This window comes from Antennarius striatus, chromosome 2 (assembly GCF_040054535.1).
Source record: "Antennarius striatus isolate MH-2024 chromosome 2, ASM4005453v1, whole genome shotgun sequence".
NCBI classification, from domain to species: Eukaryota; Metazoa; Chordata; class Actinopteri; order Lophiiformes; family Antennariidae; genus Antennarius; species Antennarius striatus.
In genome coordinates this window covers 5,409,205-5,430,000 of record NC_090777.1, presented here as the reverse complement: position 1 = coordinate 5,430,000, position 20,796 = coordinate 5,409,205, and the positions used below count along the sequence as shown (strand labels likewise).

Here is a 20,796-nt window from a genome sequence, read left to right as displayed (position 1 = left end):
GTGTTTTCACAGAGCAGCAAAAAATTGAGTAAAACTCTTGCTGTCCCACTCCACGGAAATCTTTAGTAAAAGGCGAAAGATTTATACGATCTGAAGTGAAACAAGAGTGATCTATTTTCTATGTACAAGTCACATCTACCCCCTTACGGACAACAACACTTTAAGTCCTGGTTCATCTTTAAAGCATATGAAAACAAACAAATCTCTTTGCGCTCAACTGACAGAAGAAACAACAGATTAAATATGTACATTAGGTAAAATTAATCGGGTTTATTTAATCTCGAGTAATTTTAGAGATCAAATAAACCCCACCTCTGACCTCCAACAAAAGTAATCTTGCACATATATTTTCATTTTTGTTAAAGGACAGAAGTAGAAATTGCAATGTGCCGTGTTGTTGAAGAAGCTGAACAAAAACAGGGCTCAAGATGTTTTATATTACACATTCAGGTGAGCTCTGTTTTCACAGAGCAGCAAAAAATTGAGTAAAACTCTTGCTGTCCCACTCCACGGAAATCTTTAGTAAAAGGCGAAAGATTTATACGATCTGAAGTGAAACAAGAGTGATCTATTTTCTATATGCAAGTCACATCTACCCCCTTACGGACAACAACACTTTAAGTCCTGGTTCATCTTGAAAGCATGTTAAAACAAACAAATCTCTTCACGCTCAACACAGAAGAAACAACAGAATAAATATGTAAATTAGGTAAAATTAATGGGCTTTATTTAATCTCGAGTAGTTTTAGAGATCAAATAAACCCCACCTCTGACCTCCAACAAAAGTAATCTTGCACATATATTTTCATTTTTGTTAAAGGACAGAGGTTGACATTGCAATGTGCCGTGTTGTTGAAGAAGCTGAACTAGTGATGGCAGTTCGACACTGAAGCTTCGGTACACGTTTCAAACCCTAGAACTACACTTCAATAGAACCACTGCTTCGGAGCTTGCTTTGGGGCGGAAGATAGTCACGTGACAATGACGTCCAAAGCAGCAACTGCTTCGTTTCCCGAGGGAACCACCTGACTGGTTCGCGGTCCAAGGATGTCATTCACTGACACGCCTCCTCACCTGTGACAGTTTTGAATGTTAGCGCCAAAAGTCCTTTATATACGCTCTGGAAAATGCACCGTTTGTGGGTTTTTGTCGGAGAGTTGTTGTTGTTGTTGTTATTGCTTTGCGTTGCTTTTTTGGATCATTTGATCATTATGGAGCCAGCCAGGAAGAGAGGTCGTTCTGAAATGTGGGAACACTTCATTCTGATTGCTGCAGATAAGGTAGGTGTACTGTCACATCTGTAATGAAGGAAGTTACATGTCTAACAGTAACTAGCTACAGCTATGGTCTTCCATCCGTGTATATTGATTAATGATAATAAATTATGCTGTTAATGTAACAGCTTTATAGAGTCAAACTGTATTATTATTAACAAATAACTTTCTGTCCAGGTCCAGTGCTTGGTGTGTTCTGCTGAGCTGAAGTATCATGGGAATACTTCCTCCATGATTAGGCACTTCACTGCCAAACATGGAGCTGCTGGAAATCAGGGGACCGCAAATCAAGGTTGGCTATATTATTATATTATTAGACACACTAACACAATGTGGTCTGGCTGTGTTTCATGAGTCGTAGGCCAGCTTAACTTAAGTGAAGTTTCACATCAATCTTCTTGTATTATTTTAATCATTTACTTATTTCTATTTGTCATAGTGGACCGGAAGCGAGAGCTGGATGAAGCTCTGGTAAATATGGTGGTGAAAGACTCACAGCCTTTTTCCATCGAGGATGACTGTGGCTTCAAGGAGTTTGTGGGATTGCTTGATCCCACATACGTTCTTCCATCCAGGTGAGCTCTCAAGAGCACGGTGCTTCAGAGATATGAGGAGAAGACCAAGGCCAAGGCTGTCATGGCGAGGGTGGAGGCTGTGAGTCTCACTGCTGACATGTGGACATCCATTAACATGGAGGCCTATCTTGCAGTGACCTGCCACTACATGGAGGACCCGATGAAGCTGGACACAGTGCTCCTGGGAGTGGTGCCGTTCCCTGAAGCACATACTGCAGCTAACATCAGTGCAGCCACAAGATCTCTGATGGAGGAATGGAGCCTTGAGGGAAAAGTGACCTCAATTGTGACTGACGCAGGAGCCAATATGCTTGCTTCTGTCAGAATGCTTAACTTGAGACATGCACTCTGTTTTGCACATTCTTTGAATCTGGTCGTTAAAAAGTCTCTGGATGCAACCCCTGGCCTCAACGAACTACGCACAAGGGCACGGAAGGTGGTGTCTTTCTTTAGAGCCAGCACAACAGCCAAAGAAAAGCTGAAAGAAGTTCAAGAGCAGATGGGCATTCCTGTCAAAAAACTCATTCAAGAGGTGGACACACGCTGGAACAGCACCTTCCTCATGCTGCAACGCTTATACGAAGAGAGACAGTCAGTGGGTGCAGCTCTGGCAACACTAAAAAATGATGTCATCCCACTGTCTTCTGATGAATATGACACGACAGCAACATGCCTCCAATTACTTTCCCCCTTTCACCAGGCAACGGTCGAACTCTCTGAGGAAAAGAGAGTGTCAGTGTCCAAAGTGATCCCAATGGTAAAAATGCTTATGTTGTATTTGTTTGACACTACGGGAAAAACAACCCATGAAACAGCGAAACAACTGGGACAAAACTTAGTGTGTATGATGCAAAATAAATTTGAGACCGCGGAAAGCCAAACGGCACTGACAATGTCGACGCTGCTGGATCCAAGATTTAAAACTATTAGATTCTACAATCAAGGACAGGCCCAGGCAGCAGTGAGGCGACTGACAGCACAGTGCTTCGAATGTATAAGGAACAAAACCACCCTCCCCACAGTCTCTGAGGAACAGCCCTCCACATCGGCTCAACCAGCAACTGCTGAAACTCTAACATCAACAAGTAATATTATGAATAGTATTTTTTTTCTAATAAGTTAAAATGCTGATGATTGTTGTCGTGTTTGTCTCTCAGATAGGAACCTTTGGGAAACGCTGGATCGAGATGCTTCGGATGCAAGGAGGGCAAGGAATGCGACTGCAGACGCAACTGTGGAGGTGCAGCGGTACTTGACCGAACCACCACTGGCCAGGTCAGAAGACCCAGTGGATTACTGGAAGAACCACCAGAGTGTTTATCCTAATTTGTTTAAACTGGCGAAAAAAATTTTATGCACACCTGCTTCATCTGTTCCATGTGAACGAGTCTTCTCCAAATGTGGAGAAATTGTCACCAAGAAAAGAAACAGACTTAACCCAAATACTGTTGAAAAAATTATGTATCTAAATAAAAATCTTTGACCACCCTCATCCCAAATTATCAGCCCTTCCATAGTTGCACAAGCACACCCAACCAATACCAGATTTTCCCTGCATTCTCTACTCAACAACACTCCACACATTTGTCAATTATTATAAGTGCATAGAATATAATATTTAGTCTAGGGTATATCAACATTTAAAATGAAAGATACTTTAAGTGCAAGCAAAAAGGAGGTGATTGTGCATGTGTGTAGCTGAAAGCTTCTTGTCAAACGAACTTGCAGTGCAGGGTTTGAACTTTGCCAGGAGAGGTCACTATAACTGAAACTTCGATGAATGAACCCATTTTCAAACCAGTTGGCTCAAGTGATTCAGTGCTTCACAAAAGCTTCATTTGCCCATCACTAAGCTGAACAAAAACAGGGCTTAAAATCTTTTATATTACACATTCAGGTGAGCTCTGTTTTCACAGAGAAGCAAAAAATTGAGTAAAACTCTTGCTGTCCCACTCCACGGAAATCTTTAGTAAAAGGCGAAAGATTTATACGATCTGAAGTGAAACAAGAGTGATCTATTTTCTATATACAAGTCACATCTACCCCCTTACGGACAACAACACTTTAAGTCCTGGTTCATCTTGAAAGCATGTTAAAACAAACAAATCTCTTTGCACTCCACTGACAGAAGAAACAACAGATTATATATGTACATTAGGTAAAATTAATCGGGTTTATTTAATCTCGAGTAATTTTAGAGATCAAATAAACCCCACCTCTGACCTCCAACAAAAGTAATCTTGCACATATATTTTCATTTTTGTTAAAGGACAGAGGTTGACATTGCAATGTGCCGTGTTGTTGAAGAAGCTGAACAAAAACTGGGGTTAAATCTTTTATATTACACATTCAGGTGAGCTCTGTTTTCACAGAGCAGACAAAAATTTGAGTAAAACTCTTGCTGTCCCACTCCACGGAAATCTTTAGTAAAAGGCGAAAGATTTATACGATCTGAAGTGAAACCAGAGTGATCTATTTTCTATGTACAAGTCACACCTACCCCTTTACGGACAACGACACTTTAAGTCCTGGTTCATCTTGAAAGCATGTTAAAACAAACAAATCTCTTTACGCTCGACTGACAGAAAAAACAACAGATTAAATATGTACATTAGGTAAAATTAATCGGGTTTATTTAATCTCGAGTAGTTTTAGAGATCAAATAAACCCCACCTCTGACCTCCAACAAAAGTAATCTTGCACATATATTTTCATTTTTGTTAAAGGAAAGGGGTTGACATTGCAATGTGCCGTGTTGTTGAAGAAGCCGAACAAATATGGGTATTAAAAAATTTTATATTACACATTCAGGTGAGCTCTGTTTTCACAGAGCAGCAAAAAATTGAGTAAAACTCTTGCTGTCCCACTCCACGGAAATCTTTAGTAAAAGGCGAAAGATTTATACGATCTGAAGTGAAACAAGAGTGATTTATCTTCTTTTACAGAAGTCACATCTACCCCCTTACGGACAACAACACTTTAAGTCCTGGTTCATCTTGAAAGCATGTTAAAACAAACAAATCTCTTTGCGCTCAACTGACAGAAGAAACAACAGATTAAATATGTACATTAAGTAAAATTAATCGGGTTTTTTTAATCTCGAGTAATTTTAGAGATCAAATAAACCCCACCTCTGAGCTTCAACAAAAGTAATCTTGCACATATATTTTCATTTTTGTTAAAGGACAGAGGTTGACATTGCAATGTGCCGTGTTGTTGAAGAAGCTGAACAAAAACAGGGCTCAAGATCTTTTATATTACACATTCAGGTGAGCTCTGTTTTCACAGAGCAGCAAAAAATTGAGTAAAACTCTTGCTGTCCCACTCCACGGAAATCTTTAGTAAAAGGCGAAAGATTTATACGATCTGAAGTGAAACAAGAGTGATCTATTTTCTATGTACAAGTCACATCTAGCCCCTTACGGACAACAACACTTTAAGTCCTGGTTCATCTTGAAAGCATGTTAAAACAAACAAATCTCTTTGCGCTCAACTGACAGAAGAAACAACAGATTAAATATGTACATTAAGTAAAATTAATCGGGTTTTTTTAATCTCGAGTAATTTTAGAGATCAAATAAACCCCACCTCTGAGCTTCAACAAAAGTAATCTTGCACATATATTTTCATTTTTGTTAAAGGACAGAGGTTGACATTGCAATGTGCCGTGTTGTTGAAGAAGCTGAACAAAAACAGGGCTTAAAATCTTTTATGTTACACATTCAGGTGAGCTCTGTTTTAACAGAGCAGCAAAAAATTGAGTAAAACTCTTGCTGTCCCACTCCACGGAAATCTTTAGTAAAAGGCGAAAGATTTATACGATCTGAAGTGAAACAAGAGTGATCTATTTTCTATGTACAAGTCACATCTAGCCCCTTACGGACAACAACACTTTAAGTCCTGGTTCATCTTGAAAGCATGTTAAAACAAACAAATCTCTTTACGCTCGACTGACAGAAAAAACAACAGATTAAATATGTACATTAGGTAAAATTAATCGGGTTTATTTAATCTCGAGTAGTTTTAGAGATCAAATAAACCCCACCTCTGACCTCCAACAAAAGTAATCTTGCACATATATATTCATTTTTGTTAAAGGAAAGGGGTTGACATTGCAATGTGCCGTGTTGTTGAAGAAGCCGAACAAATATGGGTATTAAAAAATTTTATATTACACATTCAGGTGAGCTCTGTTTTCACAGAGCAGCAAAAAATTGAGTAAAACTCTTGCTGTCCCACTCCACGGAAATCTTTAGTAAAAGGCGAAAGATTTATACGATCTGAAGTGAAACAAGAGTGATCTATTTTCTATGTACAAGTCACATCTACCCCCTTACGGACAACAACACTTTAAGTCCTGGTTCATCTTGAAAGCATGTTAAAACAAACAAATCTCTTTGCGCTCAACTGACAGAAGAAACAACAGATTAAATATGTACATTAGGTAAAATTAATCGGGTTTATTTAATCTCGAGTAATTTTAGAGATCAAATAAACCCCACCTCTGACCTCCAACAAAAGTAATCTTGCACATATATTTTCATTTTTGTTAAAGGACAGAGGTAGACATTGCAATGTGCCGTGTTGTTGAAGAAGCTGAACAAAAACAGGGCTTAAAATCTTTTATATTACACATTCAGGTGAGCTCTGTTTTCACAGAGCAGCAAAAAATTGAGTAAAACTCTTGCTGTCCCACTCCACGGAAATCTTTAGTAAAAGGCGAAAGATTTATACGATCTGAAGTGAAACAAGAGTGATCTATTTTCTATGTACAAGTCACATCTACCCCCTTACGGACAACAACACTTTAAGTCCTGGTTCATCTTGAAAGCATGTTAAAACAAACAAATCTCTTTGCGCTCAACTGACAGAAGAAACAACAGATTAAATATGTACATTAGGTAAAATTAATCGGGTTTATTTAATCTCGAGTAATTTTAGAGATCAAATAAACCCCACCTCTGACCTCCAACAAAAGTAATCTTGCACATATATTTTCATTTTTGTTAAAGGACAGAGGTAGACATTGCAATGTGCCGTGTTGTTGAAGAAGCTCAACAAAAACAGGGCTTAAAATCTTTTATATTACACATTCAGGTGAGCTCTGTTTTCACAGAGCAGCAAAAAATTGAGTAAAACTCTTGCTGTCCCACTCCACGGAAATCTTTAGTAAAAGGCGAAAGATTTATACGATCTGAAGTGAAACAAGAGTGATCTATTTTCTATGTACAAGTCACATCTACCCCTTTACGGACAACAACACTTTAAGTCCTGGTTCATCTTGAAAGCATGTTAAAACAAACAAATCTCTTTGCGCTCAACTGACAGAAGAAACAACAGATTAAATATGTACATTAGGTAAAATTAATCGGGTTTATTTAATCTCGAGTAATTTTAGAGATCAAATAAACCCCACCTCTAACCTCCAACAAAAGTAATCTTGCACATATATTTTCATTTTTGTTAAAGGACAGAGGTAGAAATTGCAATGTGCCGTGTTGTTGAAGAAGCTGAACAAAAACAGGGCTTAAAATCTTTTATATTACACATTCAGGTGAGCTCTGTTTTCACAGAGCAGAAAAAAATTGAGTAAAACTCTTGCTGTCCCACTCCACGGAAATCTTTAGTAAAAGGCGAAAGATTTATACGATCTGAAGTGAAACAAGAGTGATCTATTTTCTATGTACAAGTCACATCTACCCCCTTACGGACAACAACACTTTAAGTCCTGGTTCATCTTGAAAGCATGTTAAAACAAACAAATCTCTTTGCGCTCAACTGACAGAAGAAACAACAGATTAAATATGTACATTAGGTAAAATTAATCGGGTTTATTTAATCTCGAGTAATTTTAGAGATCAAATAAACCCCACCTCTGACCTCCAACAAAAGTAATCTTGCACATATATTTTCATTTTTGTTAAAGGACAGAGGTAGACATTGCAATGTGCCGTGTTGTTGAAGAAGCTCAACAAAAACAGGGCTCAAGATGTTTTATATTACACATTCAGGTGAGCTCTGTTTTCACAGAGCAGCAAAAAATTGAGTAAAACTCTTGCTGTCCCACTCCACGGAAATCTTTAGTAAAAGGCGAAAGATTTATACGATCTGAAGTGAAACAAGAGTGATCTATTTTCTATATACAAGTCACATCTACCCCCTTACGGACAACAACACTTTAAGTCCTGGTTCATCTTGAAAGCATGTTAAAACAAACAAATCTCTTTGCGCTCAACTGACAGAAGAAACAACAGATTAAATATGTACATTAGGTAAAATTAATCGGGTTTATTTAATCTCGAGTAATTTTAGAGATCAAATAAACCCCACCTCTGACCTCCAACAAAAGTAATCTTGCACATATATTTTCATTTTTGTTAAAGGACAGAGGTTGACATTGCAATGTGCCGTGTTGTTGAAGAAGCTGAACAAAAACAGGGCTTAAAATCTTTTATATTACACATTCAGGTGAGCTCTGTTTTCACAGAGCAGCAAAAAATTGAGTAAAACTCTTGCTGTCCCACTCCACGGAAATCTTTAGTAAAAGGCGAAAGATTTATACGATCTGAAGTGAAACAAGAGTGATCTATTTTCTATGTACAAGTCACATCTACCCCCTTACGGACAACAACACTTTAAGTCCTGGTTCATCTTGAAAGCATGTTAAAACAAACAAATCTCTTTGCGCTCAACTGACAGAAGAAACAACAGATTAAATATGTACATTAGGTAAAATTAATCGGGTTTATTTAATCTCGAGTAATTTTAGAGATCAAATAAACCCCACCTCTGACCTCCAACAAAAGTAATCTTGCACATATATTTTCATTTTTGTTAAAGGACAGAGGTAGACATTGCAATGTGCCGTGTTGTTGAAGAAGCTCAACAAAAACAGGGCTTAAAATCTTTTATATTACACATTCAGGTGAGCTCTGTTTTCACAGAGCAGCAAAAAATTGAGTAAAACTCTTGCTGTCCCACTCCACGGAAATCTTTAGTAAAAGGCGAAAGATTTATACGATCTGAAGTGAAACAAGAGTGATCTATTTTCTATGTACAAGTCACATCTACCCCTTTACGGACAACAACACTTTAAGTCCTGGTTCATCTTGAAAGCATGTTAAAACAAACAAATCTCTTTGCGCTCAACTGACAGAAGAAACAACAGATTAAATATGTACATTAGGTAAAATTAATCGGGTTTATTTAATCTCGAGTAATTTTAGAGATCAAATAAACCCCACCTCTAACCTCCAACAAAAGTAATCTTGCACATATATTTTCATTTTTGTTAAAGGACAGAGGTAGAAATTGCAATGTGCCGTGTTGTTGAAGAAGCTGAACAAAAACAGGGCTTAAAATCTTTTATATTACACATTCAGGTGAGCTCTGTTTTCACAGAGCAGAAAAAAATTGAGTAAAACTCTTGCTGTCCCACTCCACGGAAATCTTTAGTAAAAGGCGAAAGATTTATACGATCTGAAGTGAAACAAGAGTGATCTATTTTCTATGTACAAGTCACATCTACCCCCTTATGGACAACAACACTTTAAGTCCTGGTTCATCTTGAAAGCATGTTAAAACAAACAAATCTCTTTGCGCTCAACTGACAGAAGAAACAACAGATTAAATATGTACATTAGGTAAAATTAATCGGCTTTATTTGATCTCGAGTAGTTTTAGAGATCAAATAAACCCCACCCTTGACCTCCAACAAAAGTAATCTTGCACATATATTTTCATTTTAGTTTAATGACAGAGGTAGACATTGCAATGTGCCATGTTGTTGAAGAAGCTGAACAAAAACAGGTCTCTAGATGTTTTATATTACACATTCAGGTGAGCTCTGTTTTCACAGAGCAGCAAAAAATTGAGTAAAACTCTTGCTGTCCCACTCCACGGAAATCTTTAGTAAAAGGCGAAAGATTTATACGATCTGAAGTGAAACAAGAGTGATCTATTTTCTATGTACAAGTCACATCTACCCCCTTACGGACAACAACACTTTAAGTCCTGGTTCATCTTGAAAGCATGTTAAAACAAACAAATCTCTTTGCGCTCAACTGACAGAAGAAACAACAGATTAAATATGTACATTAGGTAAAATTAATTGTCTTTATTTAATCTCGAGTAGTTTTAGAGATCAAATAAACCCCACCTCTGAGCTTCAACAAAAGTAATCTTGCACATATATTTTCATTTTTGTTAAAGGACAGAAGTAGAAATTGCAATGTTCCGTGTTGTTGAAGAAGCTGAACAAAAACAGGGCTTAAGATCTTTTATATTACACATTCAGGTGAGCTCTGTTTTCACAGAGCAGCAAAAAATTGAGTAAAACTCTTGCTGTCCCACTCCACGGAAATCTTTAGTAAAAGGCGAAAGATTTATACGATCTGAAGTGAAACAAGAGTGATCTATTTTCTATGTACAAGTCACATCTACCCCCTTACGGACAACAACACTTTAAGTCCTGGTTCATCTTGAAAGCATGTTAAAACAAACAAATCTCTTTGCGCTCAACTGACAGAAGAAACAACAGATTAAATATGTACATTAGGTAAAATTAATCGGCTTTATTTAATCTCGAGTAGTTTTAGAGATCAAATAAACCCCACCTCTGACCTCCAACAAAAGTAATCTTGCACATATATTTTCATTTTAGTTTAATGACAGAGGTAGACATTGCAATGTGCCGTGTTGTTGAAGAAGCTGAACAAAAACAGGGCTTAAAATCTTTTATATTACACATTCAGGTGAGCTCTGTTTTCACAGAGCAGCAAAAAATTGAGTAAAACTCTTGCTGTCCCACTCCACGGAAATCTTTAGTAAAAGTCGAAAGATTTATACGATCTGAAGTGAAACAAGAGTGATCTATTTTCTATGTACAAGTCACATCTAAACCCTTACGGACAACAACACTTTAAGTCCTGGTTCATCTTGAAAGCATGTTAAAACAAACAAATCTCTTTGCACTCCACTGACAGAAGAAACAACAGATTAAATATGTACATTAGGTAAAATTAATCGGCTTTATTTAATCTCGAGTATTTTTAGAGATCAAATAAACCCCACCTCTGAGCTTCAACAAAAGTAATCTTGCACATATATTTTCATTTTTGTTAAAGGACAGAGGTTGACATTGCAATGTGCCGTGTTGTTGAAGAAGCTCAACAAAAACAGGGCTTAAAATCTTGTATATTACACATTCAGGTGAGCTCTGTTTTCACAGAGCGGCAAAAAATTGAGTAAAACTCTTGCTGTCCCACTCCACGGAAATCTTTAGTAAAAGGCGAAAGATTTATACGATCTGAAGTGAAACAAGAGTGATCTATTTTCTATGTACAAGTCACATCTACCCCCTTATGGACAACAACACTTTAAGTCCTGGTTCATCTTGAAAGCATGTTAAAACAAACAAATCTCTTTGCGCTCAACTGACAGAAGAAACAACAGATTAAATATGTACATTAGGTAAAATTAATCGGGTTTATTAAATCTCGAGTAATTTTAGAGATCAAATAAACCCCACCTCTGACCTCCAACAAAAGTAATCTTGCACATATATTTTCATTTTAGTTTAATGACAGAGGTAGACATTGCAATGTGCCGTGTTGTTGAAGAAGCTGAACAAAAACAGGGCTTAAAATCTTTTATATTACACATTCAGGTGAGCTCTGTTTTCACAGAGCAGCAAAAAATTGAGTAAAACTCTTGCTGTCCCACTCCACGGAAATCTTTAGTAAAAGGCGAAAGATTTATACGATCTGAAGTGAAACAAGAGTGATCTATTTTCTATGTACAAGTCACATCTACCCCCTTACGGACAACAACACTTTAAGTCCTGGTTCATCTTGAAAGCATGTTAAAACAAACAAATCTCTTTGCGCTCAACTGACAGAAGAAACAACAGATTAAATATGTACATTAGGTAAAATTAATCGGGTTTATTTAATCTCGAGTAATTTTAGAGATCAAATAAACCCCACCTCTGACCTCCAACAAAAGTAATCTTGCACATATATTTTCATTTTTGTTAAAGGACAGAGGTAGACATTGCAATGTGCCGTGTTGTTGAAGAAGCTCAACAAAAACAGGGCTTAAAATCTTTTATATTACACATTCAGGTGAGCTCTGTTTTCACAGAGCAGCAAAAAATTGAGTAAAACTCTTGCTGTCCCACTCCACGGAAATCTTTAGTAAAAGGCGAAAGATTTATACGATCTGAAGTGAAACAAGAGTGATCTATTTTCTATGTACAAGTCACATCTACCCCTTTACGGACAACAACACTTTAAGTCCTGGTTCATCTTGAAAGCATGTTAAAACAAACAAATCTCTTTGCGCTCAACTGACAGAAGAAACAACAGATTAAATATGTACATTAGGTAAAATTAATCGGGTTTATTTAATCTCGAGTAATTTTAGAGATCAAATAAACCCCACCTCTAACCTCCAACAAAAGTAATCTTGCACATATATTTTCATTTTTGTTAAAGGACAGAGGTAGAAATTGCAATGTGCCGTGTTGTTGAAGAAGCTGAACAAAAACAGGGCTTAAAATCTTTTATATTACACATTCAGGTGAGCTCTGTTTTCACAGAGCAGAAAAAAGTTGAGTAAAACTCTTGCTGTCCCACTCCACGGAAATCTTTAGTAAAAGGCGAAAGATTTATACGATCTGAAGTGAAACAAGAGTGATCTATTTTCTATGTACAAGTCACATCTACCCCCTTATGGACAACAACACTTTAAGTCCTGGTTCATCTTGAAAGCATGTTAAAACAAACAAATCTCTTTGCGCTCAACTGACAGAAGAAACAACAGATTAAATATGTACATTAGGTAAAATTAATCGGCTTTATTTGATCTCGAGTAGTTTTAGAGATCAAATAAACCCCACCCTTGACCTCCAACAAAAGTAATCTTGCACATATATTTTCATTTTAGTTTAATGACAGAGGTAGACATTGCAATGTGCCATGTTGTTGAAGAAGCTGAACAAAAACAGGTCTCTAGATGTTTTATATTACACATTCAGGTGAGCTCTGTTTTCACAGAGCAGCAAAAAATTGAGTAAAACTCTTGCTGTCCCACTCCACGGAAATCTTTAGTAAAAGGCGAAAGATTTATACGATCTGAAGTGAAACAAGAGTGATCTATTTTCTATGTACAAGTCACATCTACCCCCTTACGGACAACAACACTTTAAGTCCTGGTTCATCTTGAAAGCATGTTAAAACAAACAAATCTCTTTGCGCTCAACTGACAGAAGAAACAACAGATTAAATATGTACATTAGGTAAAATTAATCGGGTTTATTTAATCTCGAGTAGTTTTAGAGATCAAATAAACCCCACCTCTGAGCTTCAACAAAAGTAATCTTGCACATATATTTTCATTTTTGTTAAAGGACAGAAGTAGAAATTGCAATGTTCCGTGTTGTTGAAGAAGCTGAACAAAAACAGGGCTTAAGATCTTTTATATTACACATTCAGGTGAGCTCTGTTTTCACAGAGCAGCAAAAAATTGAGTAAAACTCTTGCTGTCCCACTCCACGGAAATCTTTAGTAAAAGGCGAAAGATTTATACGATCTGAAGTGAAACAAGAGTGATCTATTTTCTATGTACAAGTCACATCTACCCCCTTACGGACAACAACACTTTAAGTCCTGGTTCATCTTGAAAGCATGTTAAAACAAACAAATCTCTTTGCGCTCAACTGACAGAAGAAACAACAGATTAAATATGTACATTAGGTAAAATTAATCGGCTTTATTTAATCTCGAGTAGTTTTAGAGATCAAATAAACCCCACCTCTGACCTCCAACAAAAGTAATCTTGCACATATATTTTCATTTTAGTTTAATGACAGAGGTAGACATTGCAATGTGCCGTGTTGTTGAAGAAGCTGAACAAAAACAGGGCTTAAAATCTTTTATATTACACATTCAGGTGAGCTCTGTTTTCACAGAGCAGCAAAAAATTGAGTAAAACTCTTGCTTTCCCACTCCACGGAAATCTTTAGTAAAAGGCGAAAGATTTATACGATCTGAAGTGAAACAAGAGTGATCTATTTTCTATGTACAAGTCACATCTAAACCCTTACGGACAACAACACTTTAAGTCCTGGTTCATCTTGAAAGCATGTTAAAACAAACAAATCTCTTTGCACTCCACTGACAGAAGAAACAACAGATTAAATATGTACATTAGGTAAAATTAATCGGCTTTATTTAATCTCGAGTATTTTTAGAGATCAAATAAACCCCACCTCTGAGCTTCAACAAAAGTAATCTTGCACATATATTTTCATTTTTGTTAAAGGACAGAGGTTGACATTGCAATGTGCCGTGTTGTTGAAGAAGCTCAACAAAAACAGGGCTTAAAATCTTGTATATTACACATTCAGGTGAGCTCTGTTTTCACAGAGCGGCAAAAAATTGAGTAAAACTCTTGCTGTCCCACTCCACGGAAATCTTTAGTAAAAGGCGAAAGATTTATACGATCTGAAGTGAAACAAGAGTGATCTATTTTCTATGTACAAGTCACATCTACCCCCTTACGGACAACAACACTTTAAGTCCTGGTTCATCTTGAAAGCATGTTAAAACAAACAAATCTCTTTGCGCTCAACTGACAGAAGAAACAACAGATTAAATATGTACATTAGGTAAAATTAATTGTCTTTATTTAATCTCGAGTAGTTTTAGAGATCAAATAAACCCCACCTCTGAGCTTCAACAAAAGTAATCTTGCACATATATTTTCATTTTTGTTAAAGGACAGAAGTAGAAATTGCAATGTTCCGTGTTGTTGAAGAAGCTGAACAAAAACAGGGCTTAAGATCTTTTATATTACACATTTAGGTGAGCTCTGTTTTCACAGAGCAGCAAAAAATTGAGTAAAACTCTTGCTGTCCCACTCCACGGAAATCTTTAGTAAAAGGCGAAAGATTTATACGATCTGAAGTGAAACAAGAGTGATCTATTTTCTATGTACAAGTCACATCTACCCCCTTACGGACAACAACACTTTAAGTCCTGGTTCATCTTGAAAGCATGTTAAAACAAACAAATCTCTTTGCGCTCAACTGACAGAAGAAACAACTGATTAAATATGTACATTAGGTAAAATTATTCGGCTTTATTTAATCTCGAGTAGTTTTAGAGATCAAATAAACCCCACCCTTGACCTCCAACAAAAGTAATCTTGCACATATATTTTCATTTTAGTTTAATGACAGAGGTAGACATTGCAATGTGCCGTGTTGTTGAAGAAGCTGAACAAAAACAGGTCTCTAGATGTTTTATATTACACATTCAGGTGAGCTCTGTTTTCACAGAGCAGCAAAAAATTGAGTAAAACTCTTGCTGTCCCACTCCACGGAAATCTTTAGTAAAAGGCGAAAGATTTATACGATCTGAAGTGAAACAAGAGTGATCTATTTTCTATGTACAAGTCACATCTACCCCCTTATGGACAACAACACTTTAAGTCCTGGTTCATCTTGAAAGCATGTTAAAACAAACAAATCTCTTTGCGCTCAACTGACAGAAGAAACAACAGATTAAATATGTACATTAGGTAAAATTAATCGGGTTTATTAAATCTCGAGTAATTTTAGAGATCAAATAAACCCCACCTCTGACCTCCAACAAAAGTAATCTTGCACATATATTTTCATTTTAGTTTAATGACAGAGGTAGACATTGCAATGTGCCGTGTTGTTGAAGAAGCTGAACAAAAACAGGGCTTAAAATCTTTTATATTACACATTCAGGTGAGCTCTGTTTTCACAGAGCAGCAAAAAATTGAGTAAAACTCTTGCTGTCCCACTCCACGGAAATCTTTAGTAAAAGGCGAAAGATTTATACGATCTGAAGTGAAACAAGAGTGATCTATTTTCTATGTACAAGTCACATCTAAACCCTTACGGACAACAACACTTTAAGTCCTGGTTCATCTTGAAAGCATGTTAAAACAAACAAATCTCTTTGCACTCCACTGACAGAAGAAACAACAGATTATATATGTACATTAGGTAAAATTAATCGGCTTTATTTAATCTCGAGTAGTTTTAGAGATCAAATAAACCCCACCCTTGACCTCCAACAAAAGTAATCTTGCACATATATTTTCATTTTAGTTTAATGACAGAGGTAGACATTGCAATGTGCCGTGTTGTTGAAGAAGCTGAACAAAAACAGGGCTTAAAATCTTTTATATTACACATTCAGGTGAGCTCTGTTTTCACAGAGCAGCAAAAAATTGAGTAAAACTCTTGCTGTCCCACTCCACGGAAATCTTTAGTAAAAGGCGAAAGATTTATACGATCTGAAGTGAAACAAGAGTGATATATTTTCTATGTAAAAGTCACATCTACCCCCTTACGGACAACAACACTTTAAGTCCTGGTTCATCTTGAAAGCATGTTAAAACAAACAAATCTCTTTGCGCTCAACTGACAGAAGAAACAACAGATTATATATGTACATTAGGTAAAATTAATCGGCTTTATTTAATCTCGAGTAGTTTTAGAGATCAAATAAACCCCACCTCTGACCTCCAACAAAAGTAATCTTGCACATATATTTTCATTTTAGTTTAATGACAGAGGTAGACATTGCAATGTGCCGTGTTGTTGAAGAAGCTGAACAAAAACAGGGCTTAAAATCTTTTATATTACACATTCAGGTGAGCTCTGTTTTCACAGAGCAGCAAAAAATTGAGTAAAACTCTTGCTGTCCCACTCCACGGAAATCTTTAGTAAAAGGCGAAAGATTTATACGATCTGAAGTGAAACAAGAGTGATCTATTTTCTATGTACAAGTCACATCTAAACCCTTACGGACAACAACACTTTAAGTCCTGGTTCATCTTGAAAGCATGTTAAAACAAACAAATCTCTTTGCACTCCACTGACAGAAGAAACAACAGATTAAATATGTACATTAGGTAAAATTAATCGGCTTTATTTAATCTCGAGTATTTTTAGAGATCAAATAAACCCCACCTCTGAGCTTCAACAAAAGTAATCTTGCACATATATTTTCATTTTTGTTAAAGGACAGAGGTTGACATTGCAATGTGCCGTGTTGTTGAAGAAGCTCAACAAAAACAGGGCTTAAAATCTTGTATATTACACATTCAGGTGAGCTCTGTTTTCACAGAGCGGCAAAAAATTGAGTAAAACTCTTGCTGTCCCACTCCACGGAAATCTTTAGTAAAAGGCGAAAGATTTATACGATCTGAAGTGAAACAAGAGTGATCTATTTTCTATGTACAAGTCACATCTACCCCCTTATGGACAACAACACTTTAAGTCCTGGTTCATCTTGAAAGCATGTTAAAACAAACAAATCTCTTTGCGCTCAACTGACAGAAGAAACAACAGATTAAATATGTACATTAGGTAAAATTAATCGGGTTTATTAAATCTCGAGTAATTTTAGAGATCAAATAAACCCCACCTCTGACCTCCAACAAAAGTAATCTTGCACATATATTTTCATTTTAGTTTAATGACAGAGGTAGACATTGCAATGTGCCGTGTTGTTGAAGAAGCTGAACAAAAACAGGGCTTAAAATCTTTTATATTACACATTCAGGTGAGCTCTGTTTTCACAGAGCAGCAAAAAATTGAGTAAAACTCTTGCTGTCCCACTCCACGGAAATCTTTAGTAAAAGGCGAAAGATTTATACGATCTGAAGTGAAACAAGAGTGATCTATTTTCTATGTACAAGTCACATCTAAACCCTTACGGACAACAACACTTTAAGTCCTGGTTCATCTTGAAAGCATGTTAAAACAAACAAATCTCTTTGCACTCCACTGACAGAAGAAACAACAGATTATATATGTACATTAGGTAAAATTAATCGGCTTTATTTAATCTCGAGTAGTTTTAGAGATCAAATAAACCCCACCCTTGACCTCCAACAAAAGTAATCTTGCACATATATTTTCATTTTAGTTTAATGACAGAGGTAGACATTGCAATGTGCCGTGTTGTTGAAGAAGCTGAACAAAAACAGGGCTTAAAATCTTTTATATTACACATTCAGGTGAGCTCTGTTTTCACAGAGCAGCAAAAAATTGAGTAAAACTCTTGCTGTCCCACTCCACGGAAATCTTTAGTAAAAGGCGAAAGATTTATACGATCTGAAGTGAAACAAGAGTGATATATTTTCTATGTAAAAGTCACATCTACCCCCTTACGGACAACAACACTTTAAGTCCTGGTTCATCTTGAAAGCATGTTAAAACAAACAAATCTCTTTGCGCTCAACTGACAGAAGAAACAACAGATTATATATGTACATTAGGTAAAATTAATCGGCTTTATTTAATCTCGAGTATTTTTAGAGATCAAATAAACCCCACCTCTGAGCTTCAACAAAAGTAATCTTGCACATATATTTTCATTTTTGTTAAAGGACAGAGGTTGACATTGCAATGTGCCGTGTTGTTGAAGAAGCTCAACAAAAACAGGGCTTAAAATCTTGTATATTACACATTCAGGTGAGCTCTGTTTTCACAGAGCGGCAAAAAATTGAGTAAAACTCTTGCTGTCCCACTCCACGGAAATCTTTAGTAAAAGGCGAAAGATTTATACGATCTGAAGTGAAACAAGAGTGATCTATTTTCTATGTACAAGTCACATCTACCCCCTTATGGACAACAACACTTTAAGTCCTGGTTCATCTTGAAAGCATGTTAAAACAAACAAATCTCTTTGCGCTCAACTGACAGAAGAAACAACAGATTAAATATGTACATTAGGTAAAATTAATCGGCTTAATTTAATGTCGAGTAGTTTTAGGGACAAATAAACCCCACCTCTGAGCTTCAACAAAAGTAATCTTGCACATATATTTTCATTTTAGTTTAATGACAGAGGTAGACATTGCAATGTGCCGTGTTGTTGAAGAAGCTGAACAAAAACAGGGCTTAAAATCTTTTATATTACACATTCAGGTGAGCTCTGTTTTCACAGAGCAGCAAAAAATTGAGTAAAACTCTTGCTGTCCCACTCCACGGAAATCTTTAGTAAAAGGCGAAAGATTTATACGATCTGAAGTGAAACAAGAGTGATCTATTTTCTATATACAAGTCACATCTACCCCCTTACGGACAACAACACTTTAAGTCCTGGTTCATCTTGAAAGCATGTTAAAACAAACAAATCTCTTTGCGCTCAACTGACAGAAGAAACAACAGATTAAATATGTACATTAGGTAAAATTAATCGGGTTTATTTAATCTCGAGTAATTTTAGAGATCAAATAAACCCCACCTCTGACCTCCAACAAAAGTAATCTTGTACATATATTTTCATTTTTGTTAAAGGACAGAGGTTGACATTGCAATGTGCCGTGTTGTTGAAGAAGCTGAACAAAAACAGGGCTTAAAATCTTTTATATTACACATTCAGGTGAGCTCTGTTTTCACAGAGCAGCAAAAAATTGAGTAAAACTCTTGCTGTCCCACTCCACGGAAATCTTTAGTAAAAGGCGAAAGATTTATACGATCTGAAGTGAAACAAGAGTGATATATTTTCTATGTACAAGTCACATCTACCCCCTTACGGACAACAACACTTTAAGTCCTGGTTCATCTTGAAAGCATGTTAAAACAAACAAATCTCTTTGCGCTCAACTGACAGAAGAAACAACAGATTAAATATGTACATTAGGTAAAATTAATCGGCTTTATTTAATCTCGAGTAATTTTAGAGATCAAATAAACCCCACCTCTGACCTCCAACAAAAGTAATCTTGCACATATATTTTCATTTTTGTTAAAGGACAGAGGTAGACATTGCAATGTGCCGTGTTGTTGAAGAAGCTCAACAAAAACAGGGCTTAAGATCTTTTATATTACACATTCAGGTGAGCTCTGTTTTCACAGAGCAGCAAAAAATTGAGTAAAACTCTTGCTGTCCCACTCCACGGAAATCTTTAGTAAAAGGCGAAAGATTTATACGATCTGAAGTGAAACAAGAGTGATCTATTTTCTATGTACAAGTCACATCTACCCCTTTACGGACAACAACACTTTAAGTCCTGGTTCATCTTGAAAGCATGTTAAAACAAACAAATCTCTTTGCGCTCAACTGACAGAAGAAACAACAGATTAAATATGTACATTAGGTAAAATTAATCGGGTTTATTTAATCTCGAGTAATTTTAGAGATCAAATAAACCCCACCTCTGACCTCCAACAAAAGTAATCTTGCACATATATTTTCATTTTTGTTAAAGGACAGAGGTAGAAATTGCAATGTGCCGTGTTGTTGAAGAAGCTGAACAAAAACAGGGCTCAAGATGTTTTATATTACACATTCAGGTGAGCTCTGTTTTCACAGAGCAGCAAAAAATTGAGTAAAACTCTTGCTGTCCCACTCCACGGAAATCTTTAGTAAAAGGCGAAAGATTTATACGATCTGAAGTGAAACAAGAGTGATCTATTTTCTATATACAAGTCACATCTACCCCCTTACGGACAACAACACTTTAAGTCCTGGTTCATCTTGAAAGCATGTTAAAACAAACAAATCTCTTTGCGCTCAACTGACAGAAGAAACAACAGATTAAATATGTACATTAGGTAAAATTAATCGGGTTTATTTAATCTCGAGTAATTTTAGAGATCAAATAAACCCCACCTCTGACCTCCAACAAAAGTAATCTTGTACATATATTTTCATTTTTGTTAAAGGACAGAGGTTGACATTGCAATGTGCCGTGTTGTTGAAGAAGCTGAACAAAAACAGGGCTTAAAATCTTTTATATTACACATTCAGGTGAGCTCTGTTTTCACAGAGCAGCAAAAAATTGAGTAAAACTCTTGCTGTCCCACTCCACGGAAATCTTTAGTAAAAGGCGAAAGATTTATACGATCTGAAGTGAAACAAGAGTGATATATTTTCTATGTACAAGTCACA

The 20,796-nt window shown here is 36.4% G+C and overlaps 40 non-coding genes across 40 annotated transcripts in view; all 40 read right to left on the bottom strand.

The window, feature by feature from the left end:
- The window catches only part of LOC137590780 (U5 spliceosomal RNA), a 114-nt gene extending 4 nt beyond the window's left edge, over positions 1–110 (bottom strand). The window contains exon 1 of the small nuclear RNA XR_011034485.1: positions 1–110. This exon is cut by the window's left edge and continues 4 nt beyond it. This is a non-coding gene — a small nuclear RNA (U5 spliceosomal RNA).
- A 343-nt stretch (positions 111–453) lies between these two features.
- LOC137590332 (U5 spliceosomal RNA) lies at positions 454–567 on the bottom strand. Its single transcript, XR_011034364.1, has one exon. It is a non-coding gene; the product is annotated as a U5 spliceosomal RNA (small nuclear RNA).
- Positions 568–3,750: 3,183 nt separating this feature from the next.
- On the bottom strand, positions 3,751–3,863 carry LOC137590764 (U5 spliceosomal RNA). Its single transcript, XR_011034480.1, has one exon. It is a non-coding gene; the product is annotated as a U5 spliceosomal RNA (small nuclear RNA).
- A 342-nt stretch (positions 3,864–4,205) lies between these two features.
- Positions 4,206–4,320, bottom strand: LOC137590863 (U5 spliceosomal RNA). The gene has a single exon (XR_011034534.1). It is a non-coding gene; the product is annotated as a U5 spliceosomal RNA (small nuclear RNA).
- Positions 4,321–4,663: 343 nt separating this feature from the next.
- LOC137590320 (U5 spliceosomal RNA) lies at positions 4,664–4,777 on the bottom strand. Its single transcript, XR_011034362.1, has one exon. It is a non-coding gene; the product is annotated as a U5 spliceosomal RNA (small nuclear RNA).
- A 344-nt stretch (positions 4,778–5,121) lies between these two features.
- LOC137590315 (U5 spliceosomal RNA) lies at positions 5,122–5,235 on the bottom strand. Its single transcript, XR_011034361.1, has one exon. It is a non-coding gene; the product is annotated as a U5 spliceosomal RNA (small nuclear RNA).
- A 343-nt stretch (positions 5,236–5,578) lies between these two features.
- On the bottom strand, positions 5,579–5,692 carry LOC137591154 (U5 spliceosomal RNA). Its single transcript, XR_011034610.1, has one exon. It is a non-coding gene; the product is annotated as a U5 spliceosomal RNA (small nuclear RNA).
- Positions 5,693–6,035: 343 nt separating this feature from the next.
- LOC137590310 (U5 spliceosomal RNA) lies at positions 6,036–6,149 on the bottom strand. Its single transcript, XR_011034360.1, has one exon. It is a non-coding gene; the product is annotated as a U5 spliceosomal RNA (small nuclear RNA).
- A 343-nt stretch (positions 6,150–6,492) lies between these two features.
- On the bottom strand, positions 6,493–6,606 carry LOC137590304 (U5 spliceosomal RNA). Its single transcript, XR_011034359.1, has one exon. It is a non-coding gene; the product is annotated as a U5 spliceosomal RNA (small nuclear RNA).
- A 343-nt stretch (positions 6,607–6,949) lies between these two features.
- Positions 6,950–7,063, bottom strand: LOC137590302 (U5 spliceosomal RNA). The gene has a single exon (XR_011034356.1). It is a non-coding gene; the product is annotated as a U5 spliceosomal RNA (small nuclear RNA).
- Positions 7,064–7,406: 343 nt separating this feature from the next.
- On the bottom strand, positions 7,407–7,520 carry LOC137590590 (U5 spliceosomal RNA). Its single transcript, XR_011034432.1, has one exon. It is a non-coding gene; the product is annotated as a U5 spliceosomal RNA (small nuclear RNA).
- A 343-nt stretch (positions 7,521–7,863) lies between these two features.
- LOC137590292 (U5 spliceosomal RNA) lies at positions 7,864–7,977 on the bottom strand. The gene has a single exon (XR_011034353.1). It is a non-coding gene; the product is annotated as a U5 spliceosomal RNA (small nuclear RNA).
- A 343-nt stretch (positions 7,978–8,320) lies between these two features.
- Positions 8,321–8,434, bottom strand: LOC137590287 (U5 spliceosomal RNA). Its single transcript, XR_011034351.1, has one exon. It is a non-coding gene; the product is annotated as a U5 spliceosomal RNA (small nuclear RNA).
- A 343-nt stretch (positions 8,435–8,777) lies between these two features.
- Positions 8,778–8,891, bottom strand: LOC137590284 (U5 spliceosomal RNA). Its single transcript, XR_011034350.1, has one exon. It is a non-coding gene; the product is annotated as a U5 spliceosomal RNA (small nuclear RNA).
- Positions 8,892–9,234: 343 nt separating this feature from the next.
- LOC137590583 (U5 spliceosomal RNA) lies at positions 9,235–9,348 on the bottom strand. Its single transcript, XR_011034431.1, has one exon. It is a non-coding gene; the product is annotated as a U5 spliceosomal RNA (small nuclear RNA).
- A 343-nt stretch (positions 9,349–9,691) lies between these two features.
- LOC137590279 (U5 spliceosomal RNA) lies at positions 9,692–9,805 on the bottom strand. The gene has a single exon (XR_011034349.1). It is a non-coding gene; the product is annotated as a U5 spliceosomal RNA (small nuclear RNA).
- Positions 9,806–10,148: 343 nt separating this feature from the next.
- LOC137590273 (U5 spliceosomal RNA) lies at positions 10,149–10,262 on the bottom strand. The gene has a single exon (XR_011034348.1). It is a non-coding gene; the product is annotated as a U5 spliceosomal RNA (small nuclear RNA).
- Positions 10,263–10,605: 343 nt separating this feature from the next.
- On the bottom strand, positions 10,606–10,719 carry LOC137590848 (U5 spliceosomal RNA). Its single transcript, XR_011034517.1, has one exon. It is a non-coding gene; the product is annotated as a U5 spliceosomal RNA (small nuclear RNA).
- Positions 10,720–11,062: 343 nt separating this feature from the next.
- On the bottom strand, positions 11,063–11,176 carry LOC137590531 (U5 spliceosomal RNA). Its single transcript, XR_011034419.1, has one exon. It is a non-coding gene; the product is annotated as a U5 spliceosomal RNA (small nuclear RNA).
- A 343-nt stretch (positions 11,177–11,519) lies between these two features.
- On the bottom strand, positions 11,520–11,633 carry LOC137590263 (U5 spliceosomal RNA). Its single transcript, XR_011034346.1, has one exon. It is a non-coding gene; the product is annotated as a U5 spliceosomal RNA (small nuclear RNA).
- A 343-nt stretch (positions 11,634–11,976) lies between these two features.
- LOC137590258 (U5 spliceosomal RNA) lies at positions 11,977–12,090 on the bottom strand. The gene has a single exon (XR_011034340.1). It is a non-coding gene; the product is annotated as a U5 spliceosomal RNA (small nuclear RNA).
- Positions 12,091–12,433: 343 nt separating this feature from the next.
- LOC137590768 (U5 spliceosomal RNA) lies at positions 12,434–12,547 on the bottom strand. The gene has a single exon (XR_011034482.1). It is a non-coding gene; the product is annotated as a U5 spliceosomal RNA (small nuclear RNA).
- A 343-nt stretch (positions 12,548–12,890) lies between these two features.
- On the bottom strand, positions 12,891–13,004 carry LOC137590256 (U5 spliceosomal RNA). The gene has a single exon (XR_011034339.1). It is a non-coding gene; the product is annotated as a U5 spliceosomal RNA (small nuclear RNA).
- Positions 13,005–13,347: 343 nt separating this feature from the next.
- On the bottom strand, positions 13,348–13,461 carry LOC137590251 (U5 spliceosomal RNA). The gene has a single exon (XR_011034338.1). It is a non-coding gene; the product is annotated as a U5 spliceosomal RNA (small nuclear RNA).
- A 343-nt stretch (positions 13,462–13,804) lies between these two features.
- LOC137590765 (U5 spliceosomal RNA) lies at positions 13,805–13,918 on the bottom strand. Its single transcript, XR_011034481.1, has one exon. It is a non-coding gene; the product is annotated as a U5 spliceosomal RNA (small nuclear RNA).
- Positions 13,919–14,261: 343 nt separating this feature from the next.
- On the bottom strand, positions 14,262–14,375 carry LOC137590525 (U5 spliceosomal RNA). The gene has a single exon (XR_011034418.1). It is a non-coding gene; the product is annotated as a U5 spliceosomal RNA (small nuclear RNA).
- Positions 14,376–14,718: 343 nt separating this feature from the next.
- Positions 14,719–14,832, bottom strand: LOC137590247 (U5 spliceosomal RNA). Its single transcript, XR_011034336.1, has one exon. It is a non-coding gene; the product is annotated as a U5 spliceosomal RNA (small nuclear RNA).
- A 343-nt stretch (positions 14,833–15,175) lies between these two features.
- On the bottom strand, positions 15,176–15,289 carry LOC137590245 (U5 spliceosomal RNA). The gene has a single exon (XR_011034335.1). It is a non-coding gene; the product is annotated as a U5 spliceosomal RNA (small nuclear RNA).
- Positions 15,290–15,632: 343 nt separating this feature from the next.
- LOC137590241 (U5 spliceosomal RNA) lies at positions 15,633–15,746 on the bottom strand. Its single transcript, XR_011034334.1, has one exon. It is a non-coding gene; the product is annotated as a U5 spliceosomal RNA (small nuclear RNA).
- Positions 15,747–16,089: 343 nt separating this feature from the next.
- On the bottom strand, positions 16,090–16,203 carry LOC137590238 (U5 spliceosomal RNA). Its single transcript, XR_011034333.1, has one exon. It is a non-coding gene; the product is annotated as a U5 spliceosomal RNA (small nuclear RNA).
- Positions 16,204–16,546: 343 nt separating this feature from the next.
- On the bottom strand, positions 16,547–16,660 carry LOC137590233 (U5 spliceosomal RNA). Its single transcript, XR_011034332.1, has one exon. It is a non-coding gene; the product is annotated as a U5 spliceosomal RNA (small nuclear RNA).
- A 343-nt stretch (positions 16,661–17,003) lies between these two features.
- LOC137590521 (U5 spliceosomal RNA) lies at positions 17,004–17,117 on the bottom strand. The gene has a single exon (XR_011034417.1). It is a non-coding gene; the product is annotated as a U5 spliceosomal RNA (small nuclear RNA).
- Positions 17,118–17,460: 343 nt separating this feature from the next.
- LOC137590228 (U5 spliceosomal RNA) lies at positions 17,461–17,574 on the bottom strand. The gene has a single exon (XR_011034330.1). It is a non-coding gene; the product is annotated as a U5 spliceosomal RNA (small nuclear RNA).
- Positions 17,575–17,917: 343 nt separating this feature from the next.
- On the bottom strand, positions 17,918–18,031 carry LOC137590215 (U5 spliceosomal RNA). Its single transcript, XR_011034324.1, has one exon. It is a non-coding gene; the product is annotated as a U5 spliceosomal RNA (small nuclear RNA).
- A 343-nt stretch (positions 18,032–18,374) lies between these two features.
- Positions 18,375–18,488, bottom strand: LOC137590515 (U5 spliceosomal RNA). Its single transcript, XR_011034415.1, has one exon. It is a non-coding gene; the product is annotated as a U5 spliceosomal RNA (small nuclear RNA).
- Positions 18,489–18,830: 342 nt separating this feature from the next.
- Positions 18,831–18,944, bottom strand: LOC137590211 (U5 spliceosomal RNA). The gene has a single exon (XR_011034322.1). It is a non-coding gene; the product is annotated as a U5 spliceosomal RNA (small nuclear RNA).
- Positions 18,945–19,287: 343 nt separating this feature from the next.
- Positions 19,288–19,401, bottom strand: LOC137590206 (U5 spliceosomal RNA). The gene has a single exon (XR_011034321.1). It is a non-coding gene; the product is annotated as a U5 spliceosomal RNA (small nuclear RNA).
- Positions 19,402–19,744: 343 nt separating this feature from the next.
- On the bottom strand, positions 19,745–19,858 carry LOC137590202 (U5 spliceosomal RNA). Its single transcript, XR_011034319.1, has one exon. It is a non-coding gene; the product is annotated as a U5 spliceosomal RNA (small nuclear RNA).
- Positions 19,859–20,201: 343 nt separating this feature from the next.
- Positions 20,202–20,315, bottom strand: LOC137590197 (U5 spliceosomal RNA). Its single transcript, XR_011034317.1, has one exon. It is a non-coding gene; the product is annotated as a U5 spliceosomal RNA (small nuclear RNA).
- A 343-nt stretch (positions 20,316–20,658) lies between these two features.
- Positions 20,659–20,772, bottom strand: LOC137590189 (U5 spliceosomal RNA). Its single transcript, XR_011034316.1, has one exon. It is a non-coding gene; the product is annotated as a U5 spliceosomal RNA (small nuclear RNA).
- Between the last annotated feature and the right edge of the window lie 24 nt (positions 20,773–20,796).